Consider the following 13,821-nt stretch of genomic DNA (forward strand, 5'->3'; position numbering starts at 1 on the left):
ATCAGGCCCAAGATGGCGCGGACGGAGGGCAAGAGAAGGAAGCAAAGCGTGGGGACTGCGATCCTACCTTAACCCACAGCTCCATAAAGCAGCTCCTAAACGATATGGCAGACAAAATTATGGCCAAAATGGAAAGCTCCTTAAAAGACCTGCGACAGGAAATGCAGGAAATAGGCCGCCGCACAACGCAGACGGAAGATCAACTAGCATATATGGCGGAGGCCCACAACTCGCTAGCCGACACAGTGGAAAGCCTGGTTTCAAGATTAAATGACCAGGACCTCAAAATCGCAGATATGGAGGACCGGGCCCGCCGTAATAACCTCCGTATCAGGGGGATTGCAGAAACAATAACGACGGATGAACTTACCGCACATGTCACAGGCCTACTAAGAGAACTGGCTCCTGACTTGCCAAACGACCTCTTCCTGCTGGATAGGATACACAGAACCGCCAAACCAAAATTTCTACCCCCTGAAACTCCGAGAGATGTCCTCATTAGAATGCATTATTTCCACGCTAAAGAGGGGATACTCTCAGCCAACCGAAAACGAAGGGAACTGCCGGCGGCATACAGAGGGATCACCATCTATGCGGACCTATCCTCACATACCCTGAAAAGGAGGAGAGAATTCAGAGACATAACAGCGAAGCTACGAGAAAATCATCTACCGTACAGATGGGGGTACCCCACCAAGCTCCTAATATCGAGGGAGGGAAAGACAACCATAATCGGAACCCCTGAGGAAGGCCAACGCATACTGAGCTCATGGAATATGGCGCCCACCACGGCATCGGAGAAGGAGGGGAGCAGAGCCAAGGTTACCTCAGACTGGAGGAAAGCGAAAAAGAGACAATGAGAGAGGACAATCTGAGCGATGGCCATAAGGCTAAGAATCATGATCTCCAAGAGGGATGGGTAATGTAACCTACAATACACAAACCACACGCACAGAGATAGGCTCCCAAGTGATCACAGAGGGGGAGGTTTAAGGCGAGGAACAGTGAGCACCCTGGGGCAGCATAGACCGGGGGACACTCAGCCCTACCTAAAGATAAGACCCTTACACAGGGGAAAGCATGACACGCCACCAACTGGGCACCACTTACCCAATCCCGAACGGGAGAGATAAATACATTTAAAAAATAAAAATAAATAAATAAATAAATAAATAAATAAACAAATAATAATGCAAAAAAAAAAAAAAAATGTACATACTACCGAAAATGCAGCCGGAAGGCAGATCACTCAGATGCAACAAACCAAGACGCACTAAAAAAAAAAAAAAAAAAAAGTACAAATGAATAACTAATGCTACGGGTGGGCACAGACTCACCCACAAAGCAACGATAACGTAACCACCAACAAGCACAACAGGCTTCAATTAAAGTACAAATATTAGACTCAGCCAAAGGGGGACATAGCGACTAGTGGACAAGAGGCCATAAGCCTCTTCCCCCGCGGCACGAATATGCAGTGCCAAGCCAAGACCACGGCAACACGGGCACTTGGGAATGTCCATGTAAATACTTCTGTTTATTTTACTGTTATGTTTCACGTTATGCTATGCACTGTTAACTTTCTGTATGTTTTGAACCTAACAACTTGTGTGGGGGTCGGGTCTGTGGGCGACCAGACTCCTCACACCCCAGTCATGACAGAACGACCCAAAAGAGACAAACTAGTCTCACACCCCTGTCTATAGGTCGATTTAGGTTCCAATTGGTAACCCAAAATCAAAAAAATGGCAAGTCACCAGGTTGTACTGATATACAGGGGGTAACCCTAATTGATTTAATTGAAAAAAAGGGAGAAAAAATACTAATTCACCGACACATATACCCAAAAGGGTATGGTGCCGGGAAAAAGTGGTACAACCCTTTAAAGTGCGCTAAATCGTTAAAAGAAAAAATGTTTATTAGTAAAGCTTAAAAACACTTAGTCTCCTATCAAATAGATGCTAGAGTTAGGTGGACTTCATAGCAATGGCACAGCTGCAGGTAATTCTCAGCGGTAACCCGGAGGTGAGGATTGCAGAGAGGATATAAACCCAGTGTGTGTGTATCTCTTTAAACACTAAGACACTCAGTCTATGTATAAAACACACAGTCTACGGTAACCTAATCTCTCTATCTGTACCTCATACTGACAACTAGATTCCTACCAAGGGTCCCTGATTACCTCAGCAATGCAAAATGCCAATGCCTACCATACTACTCCATCCAACGAGGGACTAAAGAGAATTAAAAATCCAAAAGTGCTAACACCCACAACCCCAGTGCATGGTGAGAAGAAATCAATTTAAATTAAATTAAATTAAATTAAATAAGAAAGCCCGATGCGCGTTTCAGCGTATCTAGACGCCGTCGTCAGGGGCAAATGCAAACAATCATAGGTATACCTCCAACTCCTTAAGTAGCCGGTACATAATTATGCAGACCAAGATCAGCTGGTTCGTATCCCTGGCGCTTACTCGCCATTGGTCCGGACGAGAAAGCCCGCCCAGCTGTCAGCAAACTGTGCCGACCAATCCACTTCCCTACAGCCCACGTGGTAAGTACATCATCACTGAGTCACGTGAGCGGGGATGGAGAGGGGCGGGGAACGCTTGCCACTCAGAGACAAAGACAGAGGGAAGAAAGGGAATACCACTCTGCTTGAATAAGCTGGGAAGGGTGGTAGCCTGCAAAATCCTAGATAGATTTCCAAACTACATTAAGCACCATCCCCTGAAACCACCGTGAAGATTTGCACCTTTAATGTCAGAGGCCTTAATATACCAGTTAAGAGACATCTTCTCATGAAAGAGGTTAATACCCTGAAAGCTGATATTCTGTGTCTACAAGAAACACACTTTAGACACAATGATCACCCAACCATCTTAACTAGGGAATTCCCACACCAGTTCCATGCCACCTCCCCAACCAAATCTAGAGGTGCCTCGGTCCTCATAAATAGATCTGTTGCGTTCTCATTGCACTCGCAAGACATAGATCCAACTGGGAGGTATGTCATTATAACAGGCTTGATAAATGATATGCTCTATACCATTGTGAACGTCTATTCCCCAAATATGAACCAAAGGAACTTCTTACATAGGATACTCATGAAAGTATCTAAAGTGCAAAAAGGGATTGTCATAATAGGAGGGGACTTCAATCACATACTAGACCCACAGCTCGACACCACCCTATCACCCCACAGCAGGAATCAACGTCCCTTAAAGAGACAATGCAGAGCCATGGTGAAATTGCTTAATGGCCACCACTACTATGACACATGGAGAGTCACACACCCAGCAGAACGGACATACACACATTATTCCGCTGTACACAACTCTTACTCGAAAATAGACGGGTTCCTTATACACGGATCAGCGCTAGATCAGGTCCTCCATAGCGACATTCACCAAATCACGTGGTCAGACCATGCACCGGTGACCATCAACCTAAAAAACATATATGACTTTAAAAACCGCAACCCCTGGAAAATTAATAACTCTCTACTAAGAGACGAGAACTTCGTGCAGTCACTGACGAAAGACCTACAAACATATTTCACAATAAATGACACAGACGACGTCACTGACGCTACCTTATGGTCAGCTCACAAAACAGTAGCGAGGGGCTTACTGATAAGGAGGGCAACGTATGTGAAGAGGCAGACACAAACCCAATACAGAACATGGCAGGTAGAACTCTACAACCTAACCAGACTCAATCAAACGAACCCCACCCCAGAAACTAAAGCAGAGATAACACGAGTTACCCGACTAATGCACCAACAGGCGTTAGACAAACTCAACACATACATGCAGCGGCTCAAGATCAGCCATTACATACAGGGCAACAAAGCAAGTAAGATACTGGCGCAAAGACTGAAAACGAGACAGGCGAACCAAAAGATACTCCAGCTAACGGACCACACAGGGACAAAGACGTCAACCCCAAAAGGCATAAGTGACGCGTTCGCGACATACTACTCATCTCTATACAACATACGGGAGGACAAGCAGACTAAGCACCCAACAGACCTTAGCATTAAGCAATACTTAGAAGGGGTGCGGATCCCCAAGCTCACACAACAGCAACAGATAGATCTTGTTAAACCGATAGATACCCAGGAGGTCAGAGAGGTGATTCAGGCCCTACCGACTGGGAAATCCCCAGGCCCAGACGGGTTCGACAACCACTACTATAAGACATTCAGCCACACCCTAGCGCCATACCTGGCGAGAATGTTTAGAGAAGCGGCCGAGAACGGAGTCCTCCCCAAGGAAACACTGGCCGCCCACATTATAACGCTGCCAAAACCCAACAAAAGCCCGACAATACCGCAAAACTTCCGCCCCATTTCACTTCTTAATACGGACGCAAAAATATTTGCCAAAATCTATGCAAACAGGCTGGGAACAATGCTTCCCACTATCATACACGATGATCAGGTTGGCTTTGTGAGGGGTAGGCAGGGAGCGGACAACACCAGGAAAGTCATTAACCTCCTGCACCAGCTACACAACAGGGGCCGAGAGGGACTATTTGTCTCTCTCGATGCAGAAAAAGCATTCGACCGCCTGCATTGGGGGTTCCTCAATGAAGTGATGGAAGGATACGGTATACCCCAGGCCTTCAGGTCGGTGGTGCAAGCACTATACAGCTCACCCACAGCTAGAGTAATCAATTCCGGTTTCCTGTCGGAACCGTTTAAGCTCACAAATGGCACGAGACAGGGATGCCCTCTCTCCCCCCTGCTGTACGTACTAGCGCTCGAGCCACTTGCGACAAAAATAAGGGAAAACCCTTCAATACACGGAATAACAGTGGGAACCACAGAATACAAAGCCAACCTGTTCGCGGACGACATACTACCAGGGGCGGACTGACCACACGGGCATATCGGTCATGGACCGAGGGCCCGAGGCAGCCAGGGGCCCGGCAGCACAGCCATGCTCCAGCTGGAGAGATCAGAGATCTCTCCAACTGGAACGGTAAAAAAATAAATTTTCCTTTATTAGGTTGCTGGGGCCCCTGATGCAGCGCAGGGCCCCAGCAACCTACCGCTCTTTAAATCACCCCCCTCTCACCCTCACCAGAGACCTGGCAGCTTCACCAGCTCTCTGCCAGGTCTCCTCTTTCCTGTCCCACGCGGCTCTGTGTGATGAGGAGAGGCGGAGCCAGGAAGTGACATCACTTCCTGTATTCTCCTCTCACACAGAGATCACAGCCAGCAGGGGAAGGAGCAGCAGCCTGGGAGAGAAGAGGGAGGAGAGAGACAGGTAGGCACTAATCACCCCCCTCTGTCCCTGTCACCCCCCTCTGTCACTGTCACCCCCCTCTGTCACTGTCACCCCCCTGTCACTGTCACCCCCTCTGTCACTGTCACCCCCCTCTGTCACTGTCACCCATCCCTGTCACTGTCACCCCCCCTGTCACTGTCACCCATCCCTGTCACTGTCACCCCCCCTGTCACTGTCACCCCCCCTGTCACTGGTCACCCCTCTCTCTGTCACAGGTCACCCCAATCTCTGTCACAGGTCACCCCCCCTCTGTCACTAGTCACCCCTCCCTCTGTCACTAGTCACCCCTCCCTCTGTCACTAGTCACCCCCCCTGTCACTGGTCACCCCCCCGTCACTGGTCACCCCCCCTCTGTCACTGTCACCCATCCCCCTGTCACTGTCACCCATCCCTGTCACTGTCACCCCCCCTGTCACTGTCACCCATCCCTGTCACTGTCACCCCCCCTGTCACTGTCACACCCCCCTCTCTCTGTCACCCCCCCTGTCACTGTCACCCCCCCTGTCACTGGTCACCCCCCTGTCACTGGTCACCCCCCCCTCTGTCACAGGTCACCCCCCTCTGTCACTGTTACCCCCCTCTGTCAATGTCACCGCCCCTCTGTCACTGTCACCCCTCCCTCTGTCACTGGTCACCCCCCCTCTGTCACTAGTCACCCCTCCCTCTGTCACTAGTCACCCCTCCCTCTGTCACTAGTCACCCCCCTCTGTCACGGTCACCCCCCCTCTGTCACAGGTCACCCCCCTCTGTCACTGTCACCCCTCCCTCTGTCACTGGTCACCCCCCCCTCTGTCACTAGTCACCCCTCCCTCTGTCACTGTCACCCCCCCTCTGTCACTGGTCACCCCCCCTCTGTCACTGGTCACCCCCCTCTGTCACTGGTCACCCCCCTCTGTCACTGGTCACCCCCCCTCTGTCACTGGTCACCCCCCTGTCACTGGTCACCCCCCCTCTGTCACAGGTCACCCCCCCTCTGTCACTGTCACCCCCCTCTGTCACTGTCACCCCCCCCCCTCTGTCACTAGTCACCCCTCCCTCTGTCACTAGTCACCCCCCCTCTGTCACTAGTCACCCCCCTCTGTCACTGGTCACCCCCCCTCTGTCACTGGTCACCCCCCCTCTGTCACAGGTCACCCCCCCTCTGTCACAGGTCACCCCCCCCTCTGTCACAGGTCACCCCCCCTCTGTCACTGGTCACCCCCCCTCTGTCACTGGTCACCCCCTGTCACTGGTCACCCCCCCTCTGTCACAGGTCACCCCCCCTCTGTCACTGTCACCCCCCTCTGTCACTGTCACCCCCCCCTCTGTCACTAGTCACCCCTCCCTCTGTCACTAGTCACCCCCCCTCTGTCACTAGTCACCCCCCTCTGTCACTGGTCACCCCCCCTCTGTCACAGGTCACCCCCCCTCTGTCACAGGTCACCCCCCCCTCTGTCACAGGTCACCCCCCCTCTGTCACAGGTCACCCCCCCTCTGTCACTGTCACCCCCCCTGTCACTAGTCACCCCCCCTCTGTCACTAGTCACCCCCCCTCTGTCACTAGTCACCCCTCCCTCTGTCACTAGTCACCCCTCCCTCTGTCACTAGTCACCCCTCCCTCTGTCACTAGTCACCCCTCCCTCTGTCACTAGTCACCCCCCTCTGTCACTGTCACCCCCCCTGTCACTGTCACCCCCCCTCTGTCACAGGTCACCCCCCTCTGTCACCCCCCTCTGTCACTGTCACCCCCCTGTCACTGTCACCCCTCCCTCTGTCACTGGTCACCCCCTCTGTCACTAGTCACCCCTCCCTCTGTCACTAGTCACCCCCCCTCTGTCACTGGTCACCCCCCCTCTGTCACTGGTCACCCCCCCTCTGTCACTGGTCACCCCCCTCTGTCACTGTCACCCCCCTGTCACTGTCACCCCCCCTCTGTCACAGGTCACCCCCCTCTGTCACTGTCACCCCCCTCTGTCACTGTCACCCCCCTGTCACTGTCACCCCTCCCTCTGTCACTGGTCACCCCCCCTCTGTCACTAGTCACCCCTCCCTCTGTCACTAGTCACCCCCCCTCTGTCACTGTCACCCCCCCTCTGTCACTGGTCACCCCCCCTCTGTCACTGGTCACCCCCTCTGTCACTGGTCACACCCCCCCTGTCACTGGTCACCCCCCCTGTCACTGTCACCCCCCTGTCACTAGTCACCCCCCCTGTCACTGTCACCCCCCTGTCACTAGTCACCCCCCCTCTGTCACTGTCACCCCCCCTCTGTCACTGTCACCCCCCCTCTGTCACTGTCACCCCCCCTCTGTCACTGTCACCCCCCTCTGTCACTGTCACCCCCCTCTGTCACTGTCACCCCCCTGCAACTGTCACCCCCCTCTGTCACTGTCACCCCCCTGCAACTGTCACCCCCCTCTGTCACTGTCACCCCCCCCCTCTGTCACTGTGTCACCCCCACCCTCCCTCTGTCACTGTGTCACTAGTCACCCCTCCCTCTGTCACCCCCTCCCTCTGTCATTGTGTCACCCCCTCCCTCTGTCATTAGTCACCCCTTCGTCACCCCCTCCCTCTGTCCTTAGTCACCCCCTCCCTCTGTCACTAGTCACCCCATCCCTCCCTCTGTCACTAGTCACCCCACCCCTCCCTTACTCTGTCACTATTCACCCCCTCACTCTAGTGACCGTGAGGGAGGGGGAGGGTGTGACTAGTGATAGAGGGAGGGGATGACTAGTGACAGTGTGAGGGAGGCATGGGGTGACTAGTGACAGTGTGAGGGAGGCATGGGGTGACTAGTGACAGAGTGAGGGAGGCATGGGGTGACTAGTGACAGAGTGAGGGAGGCATGGGGTGACTAGTGACAGAGGGAGGCATGGGGTGACTAGTGACAGAGGGAGGCATGGGGTGACTAGTGACAGAGGGAGGGAGGGGGTGACTAGTGACAGAGTGAGGAAGGGGTGACTAGTGACAGTGAGGGAGGGAGGGAGGGAGGGGGTGACTAGGGACAGTCACCCTCTCCCTCCCTCACTCTGTCACTAGTCACCCCTTCCCTCCCTTACTCTGTCACTAGTCACCCCCTCCCTCACTGCCACTAGTCAACCCCTCCCTACGTCACTGTCACTAATCCCTCCCTGTGTCACTGTGTCACCCCCACCCTCCCTCTGTCACTGTGTCATTAGTCACCCCTCCCTCTGTCACCTCATCCCTCCCTCTGTCATTGTGTCACCCCCTCCCTCTGTCATTAGTCACCCCTCTCTCTGTCATTAGTCACCCCTTCCCTTCCTCCCTCCGTCACTAGTCACCCCATCCCTCCCTCCGTCACTAGTCACCCCATCCCTCCCTCTGTCACTAGTCACCCCTCCATCTGTCACTGTGTCACCCCTCCATCTGTCACTAGTCACCCCCTTCCTCCCTTACTCTGTCACTAGTCACCCCCTCCCTCACTCTGTCACTAGTCACCCCCTCACTCTAGTGACAGTGAGGGAGGGGGGGGTGACTAGTGATAGAGGGAGGAGATGACTAGTGACAGAGTCATGGGGTGACTAGTGACAGAGGGAGGGAGGGGGTGACTAGTGACAGAGTGAGGGAGAAAGGGTGTGACTAGTGACAGTCACCCTCTCCCTCCCTCTGTCACTAGTCAACCCTTCCCTCCATTACTCTGTCACTAGTCACCCCCTCACTCACTCTTTCACTGTCACTAGTCACCCCTTCCCTCCCTTACTCTGTCACTAGTCACCCCTTCCCTCCCTCACTCTGTCACTAGTCACCCCCTCCCTCACTCTGTCACTAGTCACCCCCTCCCTCACTCTGTCACTAGTCACCCCCCTCCCTCACTCTGTCACTAGTCACCCCCTCCCTCACTCTGTCACTAGTCACCCCCTCACTCTAGTGACAGAGTGAGTGAGGGGATGACTGGTGACAGAGTGAGGGAGGGAGGTGGTGACTAGTGACAGAGTAAGGGGGACAGTCACCCCCTCCCTCACTCTGTCACTAGTCACCCCGTCCCTCCCTGACTCTGCCTCCAGGTACCCCCTCACTCTGCCACCTGTCACCCTCTCCCTCACACACTCTGTCACCTGTCACATATGCATTCACACTGACACTATATACAAAAAAGCACATGTAGTCATCCAGACATGCACAAGTGCATTCACACGGACTCAAATACAAACATGCATTAATACACAGGTCTTCACAATATACACATCCAAAGGAATGCTGTATTATATGAGAGTTGTATTTAAAGGGACACTATAGTCACCCAGACCACTTCAGCTCAATGAAGTGGTCTGGGTGCCAGGTCCCTCAGGTTTTAACCCTTCAGATGTAAACATAGCAGTTTCAGAGAAACTGCTATGTTTACTTAGCAGGGTTAATCAAACCTCTAGTGGGTGTCATCCTGACGTGCAGAACATCTATAGGAAAGCATTGAGAAATGCTTTCCTATGGACTGTTTGAAAGCGCGCTTGCCGCGCATGCGCATTTCGCTCCACTTGTGAGCTGACGTCGGCGGGGGAGGAGAGGTCACCAGCGCCGAGGGGGCCCGGTGCTGGATAAAGGTAAGCTGCTGAAGGGGTTTTAACCCCTTCAGCGCAACGGGAGGGGGACCCTGAGGGTGGGAGCAGTTTTCCTGACTCTATAGTGATCCTTTAACATTTATTTAATGCACATATATTTGTACATTCAAAGGGCCTGGGATCTAATTTTGCCCGGGGGCCCCAAAGGCTCTCAGTCCGCCCCTGCATACTACTCACGCTAACGCAGCCGCAGATATCGCTCCCCACCCTCTTAAAAGAAATACAACTATATGGAGAACAGTCGTATTACAAACTTAACGTCACCAAAACTCAGGCAATGGGGATAGGAATACCGCACTACACTATAGAACAGCTCAGGAGTGCATTCCCGCTAGATTGGAGGGATGACCACCTCACATTCCTGGGACTGAAAATATCGAAACACCCGGGGAGGCTATTAGATCTTAACTATGGGACACTGATGGGGGAAATCAGGGACACCTTGAAAAAATGGAACGACAAATACATGTCCTGGGTAGGGAGATTAGCGGCGGTGAAAATGATGATACTGCCTAAATTTCAATACCTAATTAGGACACTACAAATCCATATACCCAAATCATACCTGAACCAACTACAGCGGGTCTTCGCCAACTTTGTATGGGCATATAAAAAAATAAGGGTAGCTACGAAGGTGTTAACTAAACCGATGGCACAGGGTGGGATGGGACTACCAGAGATACACACATATTATAGAGCAGCACTAATAGCCACGATCCTACAAGCTCACGCAGCCCACAACCCACCACAGTGGGTAGCGATGGAAACGACATGGACATGTCACAAAGGCCTCAGATATCTCTTCTGGGTCCCACACAAAAAGCGGCCATCATACCCATACATGCCCAACACCACTGCGCTACTGTTAAAAATATGGGACGCAGTTAAGCCACAGCTGGGCTACAAAAGCGAGTGGACACTAGCCACCCCAATATACAGTGTACACATCGCAAACCCCACTTTTGACCACAGACTGTGGATTGAGGGAGGATGCACGACAGTCCGACACCTATACAACCAGGGAACACTATTGCCATTCCCAGAGGTACAACAGAGATATAATTTACCACAGAGAGCAATGTTCTCCTATTTACAACTCAAAGGGGTTTTATCCAACGCAACTACAACTACCATCCCTCAACGTACCGTAGGTATAGAAAAAATATGCGAATCGGGGTCCTTACCCAAGAAGCTACTCTCGCTCTTATACACGACACTTAATAATCCGAATCCATCTAAGCTGGATAAATTCAGAGAAGCATGGCACACAGACATGGGCAAAACATTTACGGAGGAACAATGGGGACAAGCGTTCACGGCACACAAAGGTAAATCAAGGTGCGCATCACACTTAGAACAAATGCGTAAGATACAATACCGTTGGTACCTAGTGCCGACTAGACTAGCAACTATATACCCTAATACACCAAGAACGTGCTGGAGATGCCTGAGGGAGGAGGGAACGATGTTTCCACTGCCCAAAAATTAGGAACTACTGGAGTATGGTAGAGGGGATAATTCAAGGGGCAACGCACACTGACGATAAGCTGAGTCCAGAGAGCGCACTACTATTCATACCAACAGGCACACATAAGAAGGTACAATCAAGCCTGATATTTCACATATTAATAGCGGCCAACCTATTAATAGCCAGAAGTTGGAAACAAACACAAGCTCCGGAAAGGAGCAACTTGGTAAAACAAATATCCATAAACCTCGCATACGAAACAGCAACGAATCAACTAACACAAGTGGCGAAACACATGGTTGAAGCAAGGCAGATATGGGAAAACTTTAACAAACGGGAGGGGGATAGGGACAAGCTGACGGGAACAGAGGGAATGAAGAGCAGCATGAAGGAAGCTAGTTAGAGAGACTGACAGCCCTTAGTCAGAATAGCAAAAAAAAAAAATATATATATATAACACGAAAGACACAAGGAAACCAAGTTTAGCCTCATCGTCAAGGCCTGAGGAGACAAAACAAAAGGATGTAAAAAAAAAACAAAAAAAAAAAAAACACGGACAACACCCAGAAGCAAAGCGGGACAGTTGCCCACATTGTACATAGTTGGAAGACAATATACCCTAACCCTCCCACAACGAAAATTCACTAAGACAGGACCCGACTGATCATACACTGGTACAGATAAACGCAATCACACACAAGGTGACAAATATTCCGAGGATACAAACGGGTCAGATGGCAGAAGGAATCAATGTGTTAAAAATATAGAATTGCTGTTGTTGTTGTCACCGAAGTCAATGCATGTAAATACTGTACCAGAATTCCCCACCCCTTTTATTTTCTGTACCCCATTCATACTTTACGACAAAAATAAAAATTGTCAAATTGAAAAAAAAAAAAAAAGGGAACACCTGAAGCATCAAGAAGGGTGTCTGAATCGGGTTCCTTGGGTTTAGTGTTATTCGAATCTCGGTCTCTATTGGCGACAAATGTCTCCTTGACAAATTCCGTTTAGGGGTCCCATAGTGCATTCGCTGAGGACTCCCCATCAGACTAGCCGAGGTAGTAATCATCTACCACATTGCCTGTATTAGATGTAGAGCCCTCTAAGGGGTCTAAAGTAGCCTGGGCGGGGCGAGTAAAGACAACTTAAGGGACTTGGTGGGAGCCTTGCCTGCAGATACACTATCCCCTTTCCAGGGGCGATTGCGCGTGACTTCCTCCTGATCCGAAGGCTGAGAGTCCTCAGAATAAGAGAGCAAGTGCGCAGAGGGGTTAACTTCGGTAGAAGTTTTGTCATGAAAGGCTGCTAGCGCCTTGCAAATAGATTCCCCAATAGTAGAAATGAGCAGGGCCGGATTAACATAGGGGCTGATGGAGCTGCAGCTCCAGGCCCAGGCCCATGGAATAGGCCCATTAAAAAAAAAAATATATATATATATATATATATATTTTTTTACATTTTTTTATTTTTTACACACACTTCTCTTAGGTTTGCCAACTGACTGGTATTTTACTAGCACAGCCGGTATTTAAGGCTGCCTGGCCGTGCTGGTATTGCAGTAATACCGGCAATACAAATACAGGTATTTTTCTCAGAATAAAAGGAGATTACTCTGCAATTACTCTGCCAGTAGGGGTCACTGTCTGTGGAGAGAGGCAGAGACAGGAAGTTACAGCATATCCCTCCCTGCCTATCTATACTACTCACTGATCCGTGGGGGAGCAGATACACAGCACAGAGTCCAGACAGCAGCTATACAGCTCAGGTAAGTGAGGGATGGGGGGAAGGCAGCAGGGACACATGGGGACACAGACACTGGGAGACCTGGGAACACTTAGACACTTGGGGACACTGGAAAACATGGGGACACTGAGACACTGAGACACTAGGGGACACTGAGACACTAGGGGACACTGAGACACTAGAGGACACTGAGACACTAGAGGACACAGACACTAGGGGACACAGACACTAGGGGACACTGAGACACTAGGACACATGGGTACACAGACACTGGGAGACCTGGGAACACTGAGACACTTGGGGACACTGGAAAACATGAGGACACTGGGACACATGGGGACGCTGTGAGACATAGGGACGTTGGGAGACACTATGTCCCCATGTCTCCCAGTGTCTCCATGTCCCCCAACCAGTGTCCCTAGTGTGCCCAAGTCTCCCAGTGTCTGTGTCCCATGTCTCAGTGTGCCTAGTGTCCCCATGTCTCCCAGTGTCCCTATATGTCCCAGTGTCCCCATGTCTATGTCCACAACTTTCCCCATGTCTCCCAGTGTCCCCAAGTGTGTCTCCCAGCCAGTGTCCCCTAGTCTCCCAGTGTCTCTGTGTTCCCATGTCTCTGTGTCCCTAGTGTCTTAGTGTCCTCAAATGTTTTAGTGTCCCCATGTCTCCCAGTGTCTGTGTCCCTAGTGTCTCAGTGTCCCCATTTCACCCAGTTTCCCTAAATGTCTCAGTGTCCCCATGTCTCTCGGTGTCCCCAT

Source organism: Pelobates fuscus, chromosome 3 (assembly GCF_036172605.1).
Source record: "Pelobates fuscus isolate aPelFus1 chromosome 3, aPelFus1.pri, whole genome shotgun sequence".
In the NCBI taxonomy this organism is placed as follows: Eukaryota; Metazoa; Chordata; class Amphibia; order Anura; family Pelobatidae; genus Pelobates; species Pelobates fuscus.